At 37.9% G+C, this 23,563-nt stretch overlaps 1 protein-coding gene across 6 annotated transcripts in view; it reads right to left on the reverse strand.

The window, feature by feature from the left end:
• Arp1 (Actin-related protein 1) overlaps positions 1-23,563 on the reverse strand; it is a 482,639-nt gene that overhangs the window by 454,162 nt on the left and 4,914 nt on the right. For 2 of the 6 annotated variants that reach the window (XM_067759870.1, XM_067759868.1), the window contains exon 2: positions 11,231-11,268. The exons of the other annotated variants lie outside the window; for them this stretch is intronic. The gene's annotated coding sequence lies outside the window, so the exon portion shown is untranslated. The remainder of the gene's footprint in view (positions 1-11,230; positions 11,269-23,563) is intronic. 6 annotated transcript variants of the gene reach the window in all.

Genomic DNA, 23,563 nt, shown 5'->3' on the forward strand with positions numbered 1-23,563 from the left:
CAAAAATGTAATTTTTTCAGAGTTAACAAAATTATTAAAAATAGAACATAAATTTTCCACAGCGTACCATCATGAAACTCTTGGCACCATTCGTACATCTTATCATTTTATTTGCCCTCTGCAAAACTTCAAAGGCAAATTAACCTACAAACAATAGTAGATTCTGCAACTATAAAATATATAAATATGTCTGCATTTGTAAAAACTCGCGATTCCGCCCTTAACTCTATCAAAAGATACATGTCAAAATGCATAGATGAGGCATTTGTTATGGACGTGGATAATGTCAACAATTTTATGCAACTTTTAAATGAACAATGGGTGCGTTTCGATACAGCCCATGACGCCGTCGAAAACTCGTGTGGAGCAGACAATGCTGCAGTAGAAGGAAGTGTTCGAGAGCAGTGTGAAACTTGGTATGCCACAGCCTTAGCCAATTTCAAACGTGTAGAAAGGTTTCGAGAGGAAACGACATCTTGTGTCGCTGCCACTACCGCGTCGGTATCTCACCGGCGCATCTTGTAAAGCTCAACTGCAATCCCTTCAAAAGAACGTATCGGTTTCCAACTTCGAAAGTGGGCGACGAATTGTAAGGAGCTGAGCGCAACTATCGCTGAAGCCTCTAGAAGCGTATCGCATTATGTAGTCGATGGTAAGGATGTTCATACGTTGGGTCTAATGTGGGATACAGAGGGTGATCGTTTACGTTTGCAGTCGATTTAAAGGAAGAACCATCACACCTAACCAAGAGATCGTTTCTATCCGATTCCAGTACTCTCTTTGATCCTCTAGGTCTGCTCGCTCCAGTAACAATCAACTCCAAAATCTGGTTCCAAGACGTTTGGCGTTCCGCAGTTGGGTGGGACGATTTGATACCAGATTTAATCGCAAGGTCGTGGCTCAATCTTCGTTTTCAGCTGCAGAAACTAAAATAAGTGAACATAGATCGCTGGCTTGGATGTGGAGCAATTAGATCACTCACTGAACTACACGTCTTTGCCGACGCTTCTGAGCGCGCTTATGACGCCGTTGTCTACGCCCGCACGTTTCACCCGAACGGTACAGTTACTGTTCGTCTCATCTCAGCGAAGACCAAAGTGGCACCGCTTAAATCAACGACTTTACCGCGTCTAGAACTTTGTGCGGCACATTTAGCTGCAAAATTAGTACGAAGCGTATTAAACAGTTTGTGCAATCTCCGCTATCCCCTGTATGCTTGGACGGATTCAACCATCACGTTAGCCTGGTTACAAGCGCATCCTAGGGTGACTTTCATCGCAAACCGCGTCGCCTACGTCCAAGAGATCTTGCCTCCAGAGTGTTGGCATCATGTAAGGTCCGAGTTAAATCCAGCTGACTGCGCGTCCAGGGGTATGTCGCCGTCCGATCTACTATGTTATGAGCTTTGGCGGAACGGTCGTAATTTTTTGAAAGGTACAGACCAGTTTTTGAAGCAGAATGATTCAAAGCAGCATACAACTGATATAGGCATCCGTAGCAAAGTCGTAGCCCACGTAACGGACTCAAAAGAATACTGGCCAGTAGGCAAGAAAAAATCTTCGTTTTCCAAGTTGCGTCGTGTCATCGCTTACGCTTTATGATTCATTGCGAATCTTCGCCTTTCTACTAAGCGCCTACTTGACAAATCAACAGGTTCCCTGACTGTTTCAGAGTTAGTCGAAGCAGAACGCCGCTTAGTTAAGTATACTCAAAACTTTTACTTCACTAACGAAATATTTCATTGTAGCACAGAGAGGCCGATCCCACTACGCAGTAGTCTGTTGCGCTTGCAGCCTTTTCTAGACCTGAATGGCATTCTTCGCGTAGGTGAGCGGTTGAAACCCGCGGATGTCACGCCTGATGTAAGGCATCATTTTGCCTAAGAATTCTCCGCTGTCACGACTCATAATTTCCGACATCCATCAGTATACATTGCACGCTGGACTGCGTATCGTGCAGGTCGTATTGCAACGTCGTTATTGGGTGATTGGCGCCCGCAATTTAATTCGTAGCGTTTACCACAAATGCGTAAAGTGTACTTGCCTAAATCGTCGTGCGGCCGCACAGTCAATGGGTTATCTACCGTGGCTCGCACTATTTATACTCGCTGTTTCACATGCACTGCCTTAGTCTTCGCAGGTCCTTATTCGTACAAATTCACGCATGGCAGAGGGGCGAAATCCACGAAGAGATACATCTGCTCCTTTATTTATATGTGTAGTGGTGCGATGCATCTGGAATTCGTAGATTTGTCTACACCTGCATTTCTAAACGCGTTCAAGCGTTTCGTCAACCGCAGAGGGTATTGCAAGACCATGTTTTCCGACAATGGAACAAATTTCGTCGGAACTGAAAAGGAGCTTAGTATCATGTACGAAAAGTGTATGGCAGACGATACGCTCAAGTCATTTTTCGCCGATTCCAATATAGAGTGGCGCTTCAACCCGCCGATGGCACCGCATATGGGTGGATACTGGGAAACTGGTATAAGACGCATCAAATATCACTTAAAACGCGTCCTAGGTGAAACTCTCTTATCGTACGAGGAGTTTAGTACATTATTGACAGAAGTGGAAGCCTGCGTCAACTCACGTCTATTGTGCGAGGTTTCTGCGAGTGCACTCGGCCTCGAAGCTCTAACGCCGGGGCATTTTATTATCGGCGAACCGCTTAAGGCTACCCGGAACCTGAGGGTCAAGGGTTCCGGGGAAATCTCCAGCAACGGTGGCAGTTAATCTCATCTATAAGACGGCACTTCTGGCGTCGTTGGAGAGCCGAGTATCTCCTGAGTTTACAACGCCGCACCAATTGGTTTCACCCGTCACGTAACTTCGTAGAAGATGTTGTTGTATTCAACGAAGCTACCCCTCACACAAAGTGGACACTAGCGAGGGTAGTTCGATGTCATCTGGGATCTGACGGTCGCATACGGGTCGCCACAGTCAAAACGTCAAATGGCGAATACAAGCGGCCAATAGCAAAAATATGCCTTCTAGCTACGAAAGGAGATTTATTTTGCGAGAACGAAGACTCGTAAATACACATTTTTCAACCATGTTAAAATTACTTACCTTTAATAATTTTTTTTGCAAACAGTCGAACCTGTAACCTAATAATTTACTTATGTTAAGATTTTTTCATATTCATTAACGCAATGATTTAACTCTGTTAATTTTCTTTGCTATTTGATAAACATATGAAATCAATTGTTAAATTTTCTTTTGTAATATTCCTCATATTTTCAAACAAACAAACAAAACAAAAAACCAAATGTAATTTAAAGTTGAACGTATCATACGTAACTAGATAGTTCAAGGGGCGGCATATGCGACGAATAAAGGCATTCTCGCGTGTATTAATTTATATTAGAATCCACCGCGTCACGGTAGCAGAAGGTTTTCTTGTCGTGCAACCAACCCTTAGCCGCATAAGATAAAACTCCATCAGAAGAGGTAACAATCCACAACACCGAAGGCGAAAAAGAAAACTATCTCAGCGCGCAGATGTTTGCAGATGTTTGCAGTTCAAGTTTGCAATTGCACAGATTTAATTTTACACCCCTATTCTGCATTTCGATTACGTTCCCGTTCTACGCTCCGCTTAAATAGAAGTTGGGTATTCTGCATTACGACGGAATCGTAACGAGAAGATGAAGAGCAAATGATTTTTCGAAATGAGCTGTTTGTACGGAATGTGTGATCATTGGAACAAAATAAATTAAAGAAAATTTGTAAAAAAACACTGAAGCACCTTTATATTTTATTATCCAAGCCATTTTGTACAAAGAAAAGGAATAGAATATATTGCCGCCGTGTTATATTTTTTTGAGTGAAGAGCTTTCATAATTGTAAGTGTGTTTTTGTCGTCCTTTTGTCCAATTCCCTGCCGTGGCCACCAAGTTTTGTTAAAACGGATTCCTGCACGAATATAGTTGACATTTTCTGAATTTTATGGATGCTAATTTCATTGGAGTGGCCTAAAATACTTTATCAAGACTTATTTATTCTTTCCGCAAGGATTGTTTACGTTTTCGCTTCAGCTTCCTCTACTCCGGCAGCTTGCTTTGTCATATAACTGGACCCAACGAACAAACACAAATTATAGCTGTCTATTATAATGGAAGCAATAGCCGCGGCATTATTTGTGGAGTTGGAAAGCAACGCATACGAAAACGGCCAGGCGAGAATGGAAAGGCAAATATTGCGAGATTTGTGTAATCCATTTAGTTTAATGACTTATTTTTAGGTTAACAAAAAACTTTCGACTTAATAAGGATGCTTTCGAGTATGTGTTAGATACTTTTGCGGGGCAAATACGTCCAAGGACTTCGACATCGACATGTTGTTTTTGACCTGAAACATATAAAAAACAATCATCATCACGCCTTTTACGTTTCTCAACAAGTTTTACTTACATTTTTACTAAAATTCTGTTATGAATTAATAAAGAAATAAAAAGAAAATATTTTTCCGCCAACAAATTTGCAACTTAGAAAAACGGAACTACGATCGAAATGCAGAATACACAAAATCGAACGATTCGAAGTTGGATCGAAAGAGATTGGAACACAGAATACCAAAATTGCCAAATCGAAAAAATTCCAATCCAAGTCGAAATGCAGAATAGGGCTGTTAATCTCACCATTGGTGGGTAATAGCGCGGCCGAAGGCCGCCAAAGCACAATAGTTGGTAATACTATAAGACAGCATGACACCTTTAATTCACTTTTGTTCACAAAGTTTTATTTGTGGGTACGCAAAATCCTCAAAATTACAAAAAATTTTATGTTTGTTTAATTTATTCAGTCTATGATCAAAAAGAATCTTGCAGACTAGGGTAATTCTTTACTTTAGCTCACAACTGCTAAAACTCGTCCAAAAATATCGGGAGGACGCCCAAAAGACGCTTTTTGATCCTAGGACCACGAACCCGAAAGCGGAAATAAAAAATTTTATTTCTGTCAAAAGATATTTCCAAATAACCGAAAAATAGCGCGGAGCACTCCGAAACCGGGGGTAGGGTCCATAATATTTTTGTGCAGAACATGTTTCTGCATTGGCGGCCTTCGGCCGCGCTTATAAAAAATTACCCTTGGTGGGTCCAACACCGGTTTGGAGACCAAAACTATATCCACGCAAAACACTTTTACCCACAGTTTTTCTTGTGGGTACTCCAAAATCATCAAAATTACAACAACCACATGAAAATTATAATTTTTGTTTCCAAATATTTCAGAAAACAAATAAAATTTCCAATTTCCGCAAATTAAATTTTGAATTTTCGCCTTCGGATTCGTGATCCTGGGTCCAAAGCGCGTCTTTTGACACCTACCGATATTTTTGGACAAGTTTTAGCAGTTGTGAGCTAAAGTAAAGAATTACCCAGACTAGATATAAAAGTATTAGAAATTATATAATCAACATATAACCACATGAAAACCGAAAATAACATAAACAAATACAATAGATATTGTAAATTAAAAATTAAAGGTACACTTCCAGTGTTGCCTTGAAAATAATTCTCGACAGGGAAAAATCAACAAAAAACCTGTGAGAGTCCATTAAATTCAATAAGAGCGCGAAAAATTGGGTCAAAATTGCAATGGTTAGCCCTACAAGCGCGCAAGATACAAGATAACATATTCGCAATTGTATCAGGGACCCCCGCAAAAGTATGTGAAAACCTAAATGAACTTGACAAAATTATTATGAATGGGCGTTGGGAACAGGAGCAGTCATCTCAGCTAACAAAACCGGAGCTTTTCACATCTGCAGAAAGAGAAATTGTAGTACTATCTCGATCATACTCCTATTACGTTTGTCAACGTCAATCACTTCGTATCGTCGTCGACATCACGTCGCACGGTGTTTCGTGTAGAACAAGCTAGCTGGACAAAATTATTTTATGAGATTTTCCGTTTCATATGCAGTAATTTATTACAACTACGTCATTTTTTCAGCCATATGTTCCTGTTTTTTATTTTTTTCCAAAATTTTACTTCATATGCATACATTTGCTTATTTCATATACAGTAACTCGTGTGAATAAGTGACATATATCCAAAAAAAATTTAAAGGACTTAAGAATGTTACTTTATTGTACTTAAACTGAATGGACTACAAATCTCAATACTCTAAAAAATTCGGAAAAAAAATTTTAATTTTTTATGAAAATTCGTCATCGTTCAAACATTTTTTAAATATAATTTAGTTTTTATTATAGATCGTGACAAATTTTCTTATGGGAAATTAGTTAAAATAAATTTGCGAAAGCGAAAATTGTAAGTTTTATATATACTCCGATTGGTTCTTCTTTAATATTAAAAATATGTGTAAGTAGGCTTTCCAACACATCGGAAAAATTTATATTAGCAGCTTTCCACCAGGCAAAAAGGTTTATACAAATACACAAAAACGAGCTCATTATAACCGATGCAGACAAGGGCAACAAAACGGTGGCAATGTATAAAAGTGAGTACAAAGAAAAAATGAACCAACTCCTTTCAGACAAATACACATACAAAAAAACACGGATTGACCCAACAAACTTTCTCCAAAAGAAAAACAACAAAATAGTCGATGATCTGTACAAAAGTAAACACATCACCTTTAGGGAAAAACAACAGCTTGTATGTTCTGCAGCCGCTGCGCCAAGAATTTACGGATTACCGAAAATTCACAAACCACAAATTCCTTTACGTCCGATTACTTCTTCAGTTATGGTCCCCTGCTATAAACTATCTAAACACATTGGCGAAATTTTAAAATCGTTGATTTCAGACAAATATAATATTAGAAACTCGTTTATTCTAAAAGACAGGCTATCAAACATACAAGTGTGTGAAGAAGAATTTCTAGTGTCTTTCGATGTCATCTCTTAGTTTACAAATATACCAACAATGTTAGCTTGAAAAATAATCACAAATAAATGGGACAAAACAAAAGATAATACAAATATTCCAAAAAAGAAGTTTCACGAAATTTTAGATTTTTGTTTGAAAGAAAACAATTATTTTATGTTTGACGGTGATTTATACACACAAACCTTTGGAATGTCCATGGGCAATCCCATTTCTCCCACGATTGCGGACATCATCATGGACGACATACTGGACAATACAATTTCTGAGCTTAAACAACTATTCAACGTAAACATCAAATTTGTATGCAAATACGTGGATGACATTTCCGCGGTAATCAAACGAAATGATGCGAACACAATTTTAAAAATTGTAAATAAGTACCACAATAAATTACAATTTACGATGGAAATGGAAGTGAATTCCAAAATTCCGTTCCTGGACGTTTGTTTACTTGACTGGTATGCGAAGCCCACTTCATCCGGGCGGCTGATAAACTACCTTTCATCGCAACCAAAAAAGTACAAAATTAACACGGCTAAGAACCTTATAAGTAAAGTGTTGGCCATAAGCCACAATAAATTTCACGAAACAAACTTAGAAAAACTAAACAACATTCTAAGCAAAAATAATTATCCAAAAAGTTTAATACGCGAATTAATAGACCAGGAGCTCATGAAAAGAAACTGCCACAACCAAATAATAACAAATTCGGAACCACAAACACAAAAGAAATTCTTCAGCGCAACATACATACCACGACTCACCGAAAATGTTTACCACATCATAGCAAAAACACCTAACACAGTACTAGCTTACAGGTCAAACCAAACCATGTCCACAATATATACAAGAACAAAGCATCCCTTAGAACACCAACAACAAAACAATGTTATATACGAGGTAACATGCAAAGGCGATGAAAACGATGAATGTAGAAGAATATATATTGGTACTACAAAACGACCTCTTTCGGTTAGACTAGGCGAGCATGAAGCGGACATCACATACAAAAAACAAGTACAGCACTAGCGCAACATATATTAACAAGTGGACACTCAGCTGACTTTACCAACACGAAAATTATTGATAAGGAAAAGAGAGAAGCAATAATATACACTTGAGAGCCTGAGAATTATGGAAAGACGAGAAAATACGATCAATAAACGCGAAGATACGGAAAACATAGCGGCCGCTTACATTGTTTGTTTACAAAAAAAAATAATTTTTAGTATTGACAAAGCTACCATGATAGTCAGATGGTAATGATTATATTGTGATGATTTATGTTTTTAATGTTTTTACAACAGTTTTGATTTAATGACAAAATAACGTAAGTTTATCTTGTTAAATGTTAAACTATTCACCAAATTGTTTTTCTTTGTTGTTTTTCATGTCTGTTTTGAAAACTAATTGATAATTTTCATAATTTTTATATATTGTTTGTAACAGATAAATTAATAAATATTCCCCTGATGATGCTAAAAATAAAAATATTAGCGAAACGTTGGGAAAACAGTGGAATAATTTAGTTTTATTCGCACATAAAATATAGATTGGAAAGCCTACTTACGCATATATGAAAATTGTAAGAATTGTCCAAAAAGGGGTGTCTACTTATTTATGTGAGTGACTGTACATATGTACATACATATTTTGTATTTATTTGAGTATTTATCCTGGCACTACAATTTTTACAAAATTATTTTATAGTACCAGTCAGGAATGTAAAAGTGAATTACAATAATAATAATAACAATGTCAACTTTTGCTTATATGTGCTATGGCCAGAGCTTCCATCGCAACCCCACTTGCTGATTAAAGTATACGTCAAGTTTGTAGCTTCATCGCAACCCCACTTCCTGATTAAAGTATACGTCAACTTTGTAGGTAATAAACTAACAAAAACTTCTTGATTTGCTAAAACTAAACGCTCAACAGTTTTATCTAATACGGGTTGGACTTTAATTTCCGCACGTGTTTCACCCACATCAATTTCATTTGGATAGCATTCTGCCTTAGCTTTTCTTAGACTATAAAATGATGGATAAACCTTATGGCCTGCCTTCATGCTCCACTTCCGAGTCGTTTTGTACCCATGAGTCGTCGACTTGCTATCTACGTAGTATGCTAAAGCTTCTACATTGCTCAAGCATCGTGCATCTGGCTAACATGTCATCTTTTTGCCGGATATTTGAGTGGTTTCCTGTGATATTTTTATAATGTTAGCAACATTTCTGTTGCCGGACATACGCGTTGATACTTCTGCCGCATAAAGTAACTCACCAGGACTTCTAGATTGCAAGAGGTCATCCACTTGACGCCGTTTGGTTTTTTCACTGCAGCTAACAAAGTCCTTCTCTAGTCTTCCGGGGCCGGGGTTACCTGAAAAGGTGGTTGGTTGGTCTGATGGCAACTTTGAATCCACCGTTATTGTAAATGTGAAGTCTGGACCCGAAAGCCACTCCGAGTTTTTATTCAAAAATCGCTCCTTATGTCTTCCAGAAGTGATCCACTTTCGATCCAGCTTCGACGAATATGCCGATATTTGTAAGCTTAAACTTTAAACAAAAAAAATTAAATAAAAATATCTGGTTTCCTTCGAATGTTGAAACCAAATGTCAAAAAACTCCGTTCTTGGTACAGTTATAAATAAACTGCTTTGTGTTGTTGATTTTCCGACAGGGTGAATAGTTGATGATTGTTGTGCTGCCATCTTAAGTGTCGTTGATCGTTCTGATTTGTTATCAGTTGTGCAGTATTTATATTACATTCAGGTATTTTCATAGATGCTACCAAATGGGGTTGCTTTGTGTAGCGTTCCTGTGTGGTTATATCTGCATTAGGATTGCTTTGTATGTATCTGTTTTTATGCCTTGGTAACTGGTGCGGTAGGTTGTGGCAGGTTGAAGTCAGTGATTTTCGCCTTTTTGCTTTTGGTGTGCTCTTGTTGACCTTGCGCGTTTATTTTTGTGTGTTTTATGGCTACGTGGTTGTTCCCTGTACCTGGGAATTGGTTTTGCTGTTTGTAGATCAGCTTTAAAGGTTCAAATATCTCGTCGGAGCTGGTACGTACATACATCCTATTTTATATGTAGAGATAACTAAATCTACAAAAAAAAAAAAAATTAAAAATAGATGTGCAAAGAATTCGCAATGGTTTTTTCTTTCGACTATTAGAGAATACTTGCGACTATAACATATGTAAAATTTAGCCCGGATGTCCGCGGATGTATGTAACTTTTTTGTCCCTAAAGTTAAAAATATAGAGAAAAAATACCTTTTCTTCTTAATAACGGAATGTTAAATATATTGAAAATACTCTAATTGCGAAAGAATTACTATTAAAATTTTTTACTTACCTTCGTGCTTAGAATCCATAAAAAAAATTATATAAAAGTGTTCACTTAACAGAAATATGAAGCTCAATATTCAACAAGAATTTTGCAAATTAATCAATGCTTTTTACGGCCACTCCTGCCTTCTTACTTCAATTACTCAATATATATGAGCAAAAATATCAAAAAAAAAAACACAAATCCCGTTATTTTGTTTGTTTTCTTTCATTTCTCATTACACTTTTCTTGGAATAAGAACTTTGTTTTTGTCCAGCTAGCTTGTTCTACACGAAACACTGTGCGTCGTATCAACATCAATGTCACGTCAATGTATAATTGGTATTTACCATGATACAAAAAATGGAGGTAGTTCCATTTAGCGTGGCGTTAGCCACTTGACTTTTGCGGGGACAATTGCCGTCTTTCAGTGAGTTTTACAACTCCAGCTCACGCTCAATTCTCACGGGAATGCTCTGGATCATTGAGACTTGAGAAGCAGATGTCGTGAAATTTTCGCACACGTGAAATGTGATAGGCAGATGTCGCCGCTGTTTTTCATTTAACTCATACGGCGAAAGGCTAAGCAGCGACATCTATTTTTGAAAAAGTAGGTATATTAAAGGCCGCGTTGGCAACCTTAAAAGAAGTAATTAACAAATTATCTGGCTCACAAATTGAACCAGACTTCTATCTGGATTTATCTGGCTCAAATCGTTGTTGTTGCATTTACATGCAAATTTATTTATCTGGCTCAGGATTTTGCCACCGGATGATAGCTAATGACAATTTCACCAAAAACAAGCTACCAGATTGATAAATGTTCCGAATTTTTCTAATTTTAATGGATTTCATACATAGTTCGATGTCATCTGGGATCTGACGGTCGCATACGGGTCGCCACAGTCCAAAACGTCCAATGGCGAATACAAGCGGCCAATAGCAAAAATATGCCTTCTAGCTACGAAAGGAGGTTTATTTTGCGAGAACTAAGACTCGTAAATACACATTTTTCAACAATGTTAAAATTACTTACCTTTAATAATTTTGTTTGCAAACAGTCGAACCTGTAACCTAATAATTTACTTATGTTAAGATTTTTTCATATTCATTAACGCAATGATTTAACTCTGTTAATTTTCTTTGCTATTTGATAAACATATGAAATCAATTGTTAAATTTTCTTTTCTAATATTCCTCATATTTTCAAACAAACAAACAAAACAAAAAATCAAATGTAATTTAAAGTTGAACGTATCATACGTAATTAGATAGTTCAAGGGTGGCGGTATGTTGAGTTCGAACTTGCATACATTAAACTTATTGTGAAATCTAGTATTACAAGGGTTAATGCTCAAGCATGTCAAGCCTGCGTGTTCTGACATTTGAAGTATTAATTTCTGTGAATAAAGTTATTTATTAATACGAATAAAGGCATTCTCGCGTGTATTAATTTATATTGGAATCCACCGCGTCACGGTAGCAGAAGCTTTTCTTGTCGTGCAACCAACCCTTAGCCGCATAAGATAAAACTCCATCAGAAGAGGTAACAATCCGCAACACCGAAGGCGAAAAAGAAAACTATCTCAGCGCGCAGATGTTTGCAGTTCAAGTTTGCAATTGCACGGATTTAATTTTACACCCCTATTCTGCATTTCGATTACGTTCCCGTTCTACGCTCCGCTTAAATAGAAGTTGGGTATTCTGCATTACGACGGAATCGTAACGAGAAGAGGAAGAGCAAATGATTTTTCGAAATCAGCTGTTTGTACGGAATGTGTGATCATTGGAACAAAATAAATTAAAGAAAATTTGTAAAAAAAACACTGAAACACCTTTATATTTTATTATCCAAGCCATTTTGTACAAAGAAAAGGAATAGAATTTATTGCCGCCGTGTTATATTTTTTTGAGTGAAGAGCTTTCATAATTGTAAGTGTGTTTTTGTCGTTCTTTTGTCCAATTCCCTGCCGTGGCCACCAAGTTTTGTTAAAACGGATTCCTGCACGAATATAGTTGACATTTTCTGAATTTTATGGATGCTAATTTCATTGCAGTGGCCTAAAATACTTTATCAAGATTTATTTATTCTTTCCGCAACGATTGTTTACGTTTTCGCTTCAGCTTCCTCTACTCCGGCAGCTTGCTTTGTCATATAACTGGACTCAACGAACAAACACAAATTATAGCTGTCTATTATAATGGAAGCAATAGCCGCGGCATTATTTGTGGAGTTGGAAAGCAACGCATACGAAAATGGCCAGGCGAGAATGGAAAGGCAAATATTGCGAGATTTGTGTAATCCATTTGAGATGGGTGGCGAATTGAAGGAAATTTAACTTAAAAGTGGTAAAGTTTAATGACTTATTTTTAGGTTAACAAAAAAAACTTTCGACTTAATAAGGATGCGGGGCAAATACGTCCAAGGACTTCGACATCGACATGTTGTTTTTGACCTGGAAACATATAAAAAAACAATCATCATCACGCCTTTTACGTTTCTCAACAAGTTTTACTTACATTTTTACTAAAATTCAATTATAAATTAATAAAGAAATAAAAAGAAAATATTTTTCCGCCAACAAATTTGCAACTTAGAAAAACGGACCTACGATCGAAATGCAGAATACACAAAATCGAACGATTCGAAGTTGGATCGAAAGAGATTGGAACACAGAATACCAAAATTGACAAATCGAAAAAATTCCAATCCAAGTCGAAATGCAGAATAGGGCTGTTAATCTCACCATTGGTGGGTAATAGCGCGGCCAAAGGCCGCCAAAGCACAATAGTTGGTAATACTATAAGACAGCATGACACCCTTACTTCACTTTTGTTCACAAATTTTTATTTGTGGGTACGAAAAATCCTCAAAATTACAACAAATTTTATGTTTATGTTTAATTTATTCAGTCTATGATCAAAAAGAATCTTGCAGACTAGGGTAATTCTTTACTTTAGCTCACAACTGCTAAAACTCGTCCAAAAATATCGGGAGGACGCCCAAAAGACGCTTTTCGATCCCTGGACCACGAATCCGAAAGCGGAAATAAAAAATTTTATTTCTGTCAAAAGATATTTCCAAATAACCGAAAAATGGCGTGGAGCACTCCGAAACCGGGGGTAGGATCCATAATATTTTTGCGCAGAACATGTTTCTGCATTGGCGGCCTTCGGCCCCGCTTATAAAAAATTACCCTTGGTGGGTCCAACACCGGTTTGGAGACCAAAAATATATCCACGCAAAACACTTTTACCCAGTTTTTCTTGTGGGTACTCCAAAATCAACAAAATTACAACAACCACATGAAAATTATCATTTTTGTTTCCAAATATCTCAGAAAACAAATAAAATTTCCAATTTACGCAAATTAAATTTTGAAATAAAATTTTGAACTTCCGCCTTCGGATTCGTGAGCCTGGGTCCAAAGCGCGTCTTTTGACACCTACTTTTGGACGAGTTTTAGCAGTTGTGAGCTAAAGTAAAGAATTACCCAGACTAGATATAAAAGTATTAGAAATTATATAATCAACATATAACCACATGAAAACCGAAAATAACATAAACAAATACAATAGATATTGTAAATTAAAAATTAAAGGTACACTTCCAGTGTTGCCTTGAAAATAATTCTCGACAGGGAAAAATCAACAAAAAACCTGTGAGAGTCCATTAAATTCAATAAGAGCGCGAAAAATTGGGTCAAAATTGCAATGGTTAGCCCTACAAGCGCGCAAGATACAAGATAACATATTCGCAATTGTATCAGGGACCCCCGCAAAAGTATGTGAAAACCTAAATGAACTTGACAAAATTATTATGAATGGGCGTTAGGAACAGGAGCAGTCATCTCAGCTAACAAAACCGGAGCTTTTCACATCTGCAGAAAGAGAAATTGTAGTACTATCTCGATCATACTCCTATTACGTTTGTCAACGTCAACCATCACTTCGTATCGTCGTCGACATCACGTCGTATCAACATCAATGTCACGTCAATGTATAATTGGTATTTACCATGATACAAAAAATGGAGGTAGTTCCATTTAGCGTGACGTTAGCCACTTGACTTTTGCGGGACAATGACGATTTCACCAAAACCAGGCTACCAGATTGATAAATGTTCCGAATTTTTCTAATTTTGATGGATTTCATACATATTTTAACGAATACGACTAAATCACTTTCATAGTTATTTTAAATAAAACAGAAAAAAAATGTGGCCCATATGCCTTGGAAATATTTTAATACGAAATATCAGCCTAGAAAACAAGGTTTTTAAGAAGTTTTTCGAGCTCCCGGAAATTATTTTGGTGAAAGAAACATGGATCGAAGTATGCTTAGAACATTTTGACAAAACATGAACATTTGTCAATTGCTTACTCAAAGGAGGTCGTTATAAAGCGACACCGCAATTTCTTGATAAATTGGCTACAAGCACAAGTTTGAAAAAATGCGGCGTGCTTATTTTAAATCATTTTCTTGACTATAATAGTGCATGTAAATTAAAAAAATTTATGATGTGTAAAACTACTTTAAATAACCTATCAAATGATGCATAGTTTATCCAATTCCCTATTTTTTAAATATTTATTTTTGCATTTTTAACAAACTAAAAAATTTTAATTTGACTTTAAGGACTCAATATGTCCTGAAAGGATAACGGTAGGTATAAATATCATATGGAGAATATGTTCCCAGTTTCATTTTGTATAAAAATGATTATTACATTATTTCCCCGAAAATCATTGTTTAAAGAGATATTGGTATCTAAAGCCATGCATAATTTTTAGGCCAATTTTTGCGCGTGGCTATTTCCCACTACAGATGGTCAGATTTTTATGCAGAGCTTATTTTCTATTGTCAAGCTATCAAAAAATGCGCGGGGAGCAAAAAAATTCAATACTTTTGCAAATTCCATATGTTTTGTGGTCACTCTAATGTATATGCACATAAATCGTGCTAAGGCATATTATTATTGCCTCAGATGAACATTGCGTTTTCATCCTAAAGGAAATTTCCATCTCGAAAAACCACAATTTCGCCTTAAACAGTAACGGTATATCAACACTTCTGGCAAACAACAAACATAAGCTATCATCCGGTGGCAAAATCCTGAGCCAGATAAATAAATTTGCATGTAAATGCAACAACAACGATTTAAGCCAGATAAATCCAGATAGAAGTCTGGTTCAATTTGTGAGCCAGATAATTTGTTAATTACTTCTTTTTAGGTTGGCAACGCGGCCTTTAATATACCTACATTTTCAAAAATAGATGTCGCTGCTTGGCCTTTCGCCTTATGAGTTAAATGAAAAACAGCGGCGACATCTGCCTGTAATATTTCACGTTGCGAAAATTTCACGACATCTGCTTCTCAAGTCTCTCAATGATCCAGAGCATTCCCGTGAGAGTTGAACGTGAGCCGGAGCTGTAAAACTCACTGAAAGACGGCAATTATGAAACTTCAAAAATTCCCAAATACGTCAAAAAATGGTATTTACTAAAGCAATAGCCATCATCCGGTGGCAAAATGCCGAGCCAGATAAATAATTTTGCATGTAAATGCAACAACAACGATTTGAGCCAGATAAATCCAGATAGAAGTCTGGTTAAATTTGTGAGCCAGATAATTGGGGAATATTTTGAATAAGGTGCCACGATTTTCCAACTTTTTTTTCGAGGGGTGTCGGTGGTCCTAAAAATCACAAAGTTATCATCCGCAACTCTAGGAAATTCTTAGCTTATGAAATATAAGCTTTTTAATTTCCAAATTTAGTAAAATTTCAGCTAGTCCTTCACTTAAAATTCGGGTCGCACATGTCGATAGCGGTATCAAAAGACGCGTATTTGCGTCAAGATTCGAAAGCAGAAACTATATTTTTTACCTCGTTTAAAAGTTATTCGCGGAAAACCCGTCGGTACTATTAACGCTTTTTTCGTTGTTGCAGTTAAACAAACGAAAACATATGAAGGTGGTGAATAGTGTTGCCAGCTCCGCAACAATATCTTTTTATTATGGTAGAACATAATAAGGTGGTGGCACGTCGACATAATTGCAAAATACGCGTCTTTTGATACCGCTATCGACATGTGCGACCCGAATTTTAAGTGCAGAATTTTACTTAATTTGGAAATTAAAAGCTTATAGTTCATAAACTAAGAGTTTCCTAGAGTTGCGGATGATAATTTTGTCATTTTTAGGGCCCCCTCTACCCCTACAAATCAACAAAAGTTTGAAAATCGTGGCACCTTATATAAAATCCAACCCGTCGCTGCTTAGCCTTTCGCCGTGAGTTAAATGAAAAACAGCGGCGACATCTGCCTATCACATTTCACGTGTGCGAAACTTTCACAACATCTGCTTCTCAAGTCTCTCAATGATCCAGGGCATTCCCGTCAGCATTGAGCGTGAGCCAGATCTGTAAAACTCACTGGATGACTGCAAATGTATTGATGTCGACGTGATATCGATAAAAATACGATCCTCCCTCTATTTTTGACAGTTGTTTATGTACAATGTGTATTGAGTCAATTTTTTGTTTAGTGGACAATTTGTAGATCTAAATAACTGCTGAAATCTATTAGTGCACAATTAAGCATTCCGGGCAAAATACACACAAGGGATTTTGTTACGGTCTGCTGTTATGGTCTACGGTTACGGTCCACTTGGGAGCGTTTTCGTGCGAACACACCTAGTGAAAGTTGCGATACAAAAGTATCGAAAAACAAGAAAGAAAGACCGGCGATCACTAGCGAAAAAATGCCATGAGTTTCCGGCATGACAAAGTAGGAGGAAGTCTGAAAAATTGAGAAACCACAACGAGCAAAAATTACCATGAGTTTCCGGCATTTGTAATTTGCTTGAGCCTAATTTTTGGCGGCCCGGCGATTATACAAAGGATTGTGTAACATCTATGGCCACAACTTCAACAGCAAAGGTGTCAAGCACCTATACTGCTTCATTAACTTTATTGCTACATCAACTGCACATCCCCACTTATATTCAACTAATCGCAAAACACCCTAGCCGGCTCTGCACGTATTCAAGCGAGTATTGTTGAAGAACCAAAAGACTGCAACGAGGAATTGCAGGCCGATTCCTTAAACCAACTACTAGAAGAACAAACAGGTAAATGCCCAGAAGCTAGGAGAGTCGATAGCGCAAAGTACCGACAGAGTTCATTCCGACAAATCTAGTTTCTACTCGTCTATTTTGGGTGGTAATAAACTTTACAACGGGTGTGTTGTGTTGACACAAGCTCAACGTATAGAATATCCAGTTGAAGTAGGTCGGCGTTTCACGGTCATCCCTAGTGAGGAAAGTTCTAGTGATTCCGATTCGGATTCGGGCGGCACTAAACTAATTGTTGATGAGAAACCCTTGGTATCCGAAGATAAATGCCTTTCTCTACGTTTACGAAGTACACTACCACCTTCGGAAAAGCGTCCGACACCAATTCCGCCTCCAGGGCCAGCAGTACGCTGCCGCGTAATACAACTAACGCCAAAATTACCAAGTCATCCAGATCGTAAAAGTCAGCACGAAGTTTTATCGCCACCAGGTTCATTCGATTACATCGGACCATGGCGCAAAAACTACCAACAGTACCAACACAGCGCGCCAAGACCGCGCGCCATAACCGACGACAGCGACACCTTCACCAGCAACAACAACATCACCGGTAACCACGCCGGCAGAGACCCATGGTACGTACTCAGACGGCCATGTAAGTACCAGCAAAGTATAACTTTAGATATAATTACCGTACAAAAAATTTGGTCATAAAACTTACCCACGCTCATGCAAATGTGACTATGAATATAACCTATGACTGTAGAGTGTCTGGTCAAATGACGTGGAATGACGAGAGCGTATTTGCAGGGTAGTTAAAGAAACTTCTAAGTGGTACATAGAGGGTTCTATACAGTCCGGTTGAACTATTTAACAGGGGTCGATTTTTTTTTTGTCAAATTGTATTATTGAATACTCGAAATTGTTGGCTATACAACAAGGAGCATACATCTCCTTTTCTTCATTTTAATGATATTTTTTCTTGCTTCAAAATGATTGAAGTTAGCTCGATAAATTTTAGTCATAAGAAAAGCGGTCTGTATCATTTGAAAAGTTTTAGCGTTCCATTTTTGGAGCTCAACCATAAATTTAAAGAAATTTTTTTTTGCGACAGCAGACATTCGTCGATTATGCACGAATTGGCAAAAGGATTTCAATTTAATTTTTTTCTTATATCATACAAATCAATATATATATATATATATACATATGAATCCCTATTGCGGGCAATATCTTTCGAAATACACGACGAAAGTAACATACGTGCACGTAATACCTATTGCTATCGCAATGTCATCTTTATTGCTTTTGTAACAAATTTTCTTAGTACATATTACATATTATTATCATTATACTATGCGCATTAGCATTATACCAATTTGATATTTTGTTACACTCAAAAATAAGTTCTACTATAACAACATAATAATTTTTGTAAGAAAAAAAAAAAAAAAAAGCAAATATAGGTGATTATTGTAACAATGTACTTTAAGGTCAAAATGAATAAGGGGGTAAACTATATAACACTAAAATAGTATGTGTATAGAACAAGTATGTATGGATGTAACTTATATACACTCGCAACCAACAACACCAATACCCAACACAGCCACCAACCCCTAATGATAGTAACCAAAACAGAACTTTATATATATTTTTGGTTAACAAAATATAAGCAAATTAATTTGAATACCTTTGCTGTTAGAGAGTATAGTTTATATTAGAAATTTAGCTAATAATACAATGATTTTTCAAAGAAAAGGTTTAACAACAACATATTAATAATGAATTTTGAATAAATTTGTAATTTTAAATGGGAATGCTGACTTCCTTGTTTATTTAGAAGGCACGTAGGGTTACCAGGTAAGGGGCCACCGAAAAATAGGTGCGTCGGTGGCCATGGATTTTGAGGGTGGGACAAGGCACCGGACGTCGCAACAACACCCGCGGCACCCCCTATATATATTCGGCCCTTTTCTGTTTTCATTTTAATTTTCAGCTTTTTTTTGCAATTCTATTTTTCAGCAGTTTTTTTGATTTTGATTTTCAGCGTTAGTAACCGGCCATGTCCGGTTCGGTAATTTTTTTTTGCGTTTAGTTTTTTTTTGAATTTGAATTTAAATTTTTGAATGTTTAACGGTCTGTCCGTGACATCCGGTTCGACCGAATGTTGTTTTAGTTTGAATTTATAAGCGTTTTGAGTTGGTCTCTGCGCTTCTGCCAGGGTTTTTGATTTTGACAGCTTTCAGTTTTGATAGGCATGATAGGAACTTTTTTCTGTTTATGGCGCAGGAACAGTAAGGTTGGCAAGGACCCGCCCCAGCCGACAATGACTAGCCACTGTGCACCACCACATCATGCCGACCGCCTTCCTTACTGCTTCCACCGAAAATGCGATTCCATAACAGATGGCGCCCAACGTGATTTGGTGCCCGAGGCGCTGTCGCGCTGGTCATTCCGGGTCAACTTGTGAAGTTGAACATCCCACCAGTCCGAGGTGAGCAGCCGCAGGAGCAGCCACCTGCGTTGCGGTGGGATGGTTAGATGGATTAAGTTGTCCGGAGTGATCATCGTTGACAGTTGCTGAGGGCGCCATAACAGATGGCGCCCAACGTGGTTCCTGAGGCGCCGGGTCCGAGGGTCACTCCAGGTCAACTTGTGAAGTTGACCATCCCACCAGTCCGAGTGAGCAGCCACAGGAGCAGCCACCTACGTTGCGGTGGGATGGTTAGACGGATCAGGGTGTCCGGAGTGATCATCGTCTCCGGTATCTGAGGGATCCACGGGACTGAACGTCAAGTCCTCCGGATTTTTGTATTCACCCGAGGAGGCAGTGCTGCACGCACTTTATTTTTTTGTAATTGGGGATTTTAGTTTGCCGGAATGTTGTCCGTAGTCGGTTTGCAAATATTTTGTCCGCTAAATTGGTTTTTTTTTTTGTACAATTTTTTTTAGTTTTTTTTTTTTGTTCTCAGCCGAATTTGTGTTGTCTGGTGTGAGTGTGTGAGCGAATGGTAGGACCCCAGCTCAGCCACATCTCAGGTGGCACCACAGAATACCACCTGGATTGTGACGGGTTGAGCTGGGATCCAAAGCGGCACCCTTTCCTGTCCCACCAGTCTGGGGAGCGGCACTTGACTACCCAAATATTTTTTTTTGGCCTTCTGTGGGGGCGATAACCACTAACCTTTCGGAGTTTGGACGAGTTCTCCTTTATCAAAATGTCCACCCAAATATTTGTTTTTGGCCTTCTGTGGGGGCGATAACCACTAGCCTTTCGGAGTTTGGACGAGTTCTCCATATCAAAATGTCTACATCTTTTTGTTTGTTTTGCCTTTCTGTGGGGGCGATAACCACTAGAAATCATCTTTCAGAGTTTTGACGAGTTCTCCATAACAAATGTCTAATTGCCGCAAAGCCCTTTTAAACTAGGAAACAGAATTAATTCCCAACTTGACTTATCTTTTTTTTGGACTTTGAGACTCTTATCTCAGGGGTGAGTCGTGCCCCACGTTGCTTGTCGTCGGAGGTTCCTGGCAGTGGCTTCCCACAGATGATCCGGTTTCCTGTTCGCTTCATCGTCAAGTCTTCAAAGCGAAGCAGGTTTGTTACGGTCTGCTGTTATGGTCTACGGTTACGGTCCACTTGGGAGCGTTTTCGTGCGAACACACCTAGTGACTGGGGATGGGGCGAAAGTTGCGATACAAAAGTATCGAAAAACAAGAAAGAAAGACCGGCGATCACTAGCGAAAAAATGCCATGAGTTTCCGGCATGACAAAGTAGGAGGAAGTCTGAAAAATTGAGAAACCACAACGAGCAAAAATTGCCATGAGTTTCCGGCATTTGTGATTTGCTTGAGCCTAATTTTTGCCGGCCCGGCGATTATACAAAGGATCGTGTAACATCTATGGGCACAACTTCAACAGCAAAGGTGTCAAGCACCTATACTGCTTCATTAACATTATTGCTACATCAACTGCACATCCCCACTTATATTCAACTAATCGCAAAACACCCTAGCCGTCTGTGCACGTATTCAAGCGAGTATTGTTGAAGAACCAAGAATGCAACGAGGAATTGCAGGCCGATTCCTTAAACCAACTACTAGAAGAACAAACAGGTAAATGCCCAGAAACTAGGAAAGAGTCGATAGCGCAAAGTACCGACAGAGTTCATTCCGACAAATCTAGTTTCTACTCGTCTATTTTGGGTGGTAATAAACTTTACAACGGATGTGTTGTGTTGACACAAGCTCAACGTATAGAATATCCAGTTGAAGTAGCTCGGCGTTTCACGGTCACCCCTAGTGAGGAAATTTCTAGTGATTCCGATTCGGATTCGGGCGGCGCTAAACTAATTGTTGATGAGAAATCCTTGGTATCCGAAGATAAATGCCTTTCTCTACGTTTACGAAGTACACTACCACCTTCGGAAAAGCGTCCGACACCAATTCCGCCTCCAGGGCCAGCAGTACGCTGCCGCGTAATACAACTAACGCCAAAATTACCAAGTCATCCAGATCGTAAAGGTCAGCACGAAGTTTTATCGCCACCAGGTTCATTCGATTACCTCGGACCAGAGCGCAACAACCACCAGCAGTATCAACACAGCGCGCCCAAGACCGCGCGCCATAACCGACGACAGCGACACCTTCACCAGCAACAACAACATCACCGGTAACCACGCCGGCAGAGACCCATGGTACGTACTCAGACGGCCATGTAAGTACCAGCAAAGTATAACTTTAGATATAATTACCCTACAAAAAATTTGGTCATAAAACTTACCCACGCTCATGCAAATGTGACTATGAATATAACCTATGACTGTAGAGTGTTTGGTCAAATGACGTGGAATGACGAGAGCGTTTTTGCAGGGTAGTTAAAGAAACTTCTAAGTGGTACTTAGAGGGTTCTATACAGTCCGGTTGAACTATTTAACAGGGGTCGATTTTTTTTTTTGTCAAATTGTATTATTGAATACTCGAAATGGTTGGCTATACAACAAGGAGCATACATCTCCTTTTCTTCATTTTAATGATATTTTTTCTTGCTTCAAAATTATTGAAGTTAGCTCGATAAGTTTTTAGTCATAAGAAAAGCGGTCTGTATCATTTGAAAAGTTTTAGCGTTCCATTTTTGGAGCTCAACCATAAATTTAAAGACATTTTTTTTGCGACAGCAGCCATTCGTCGATTATGCACGAATTGGCAAAAGGATTTCAATTTAATTTTTTTCTTATATCATACAAATCAATATATATATATATATACATATGAATCCCTATTGCGGGCAATATCTTTCGAAATACACGACGAAAGTAACATACGTGCACGTAATACCTATTGCTATCGCAATGTCATCTTTATTGGTTTTGTAACAAATTTTCTTAGTACATATTACATATTATTATCATTATACTATGCGCATTAGCATTATACCAATTTGATATTTGGTTACACTCAAAAATAAGTTCTACTATAACAACATAATAATTTTTGTAAGAAAAAAAAAAAGCAAATATAGGTGATTATTGTAACAATGTACTTTAAGGCCAAAATGAATAAGGGGCTAAACTATATAACACTAAAATAGTATGTGTATAGAACAAGTATGTATGGATGTAACTTATATACACTCGCAACCAACAACACCAATACCCAACACACCCACCAACCCCTAATGATAGTAACCAAAACAGAACTTTATATATATTTTTGGTTAACAAATAAGCAAATTAATTTGAATACCTTTGCTGTTAGAGAGTATAGTTTATATTAGAAATTTAGCTAATAATACAATGATTTTTCAAAGAAAATGTTTAACAACAACATATTAATAATGAATTTTGAATAAATTTGTAATTTTAAATGGGAATGCTGACTTTCTTGTTTATTTAGAAGGCACGTAGGGTTACCAGGTAAGGGGCCACCGAAAAATAGGTGCGTCGGTGGCCATGGATTTTGAGGGTGGGACAAGGCACCGGGCTTCGCAACAACACCCGCGGCGCCCCCTATATATATTCGGCCCTTTTCTGTTTTCATTTTAATTTTCAGCTTTTTTTTGCAATTCTATTTTTCAGCAGTTTTTTTTGATTTTGATTTTCAGCGTTAGTAATCGGCCATGTTCGGTTCGGTAATTTTTTTTTGCGTTTAGTTTTTTTTTTTGAATTTGAATTTAAATTTTTGAATGTTTAACGGTCTGTCCGTGACATCCGGTTCGACCGGATGTTGTTTTAGTTTGAATTTATAAGCGTTTTGAGTCGGTCTCTGCGCTTCTGTCTGGGTTTTTGAT

Source organism: Eurosta solidaginis, chromosome 1, assembly GCF_040869045.1.
Source record: "Eurosta solidaginis isolate ZX-2024a chromosome 1, ASM4086904v1, whole genome shotgun sequence".
NCBI classification, from domain to species: Eukaryota; Metazoa; Arthropoda; class Insecta; order Diptera; family Tephritidae; genus Eurosta; species Eurosta solidaginis.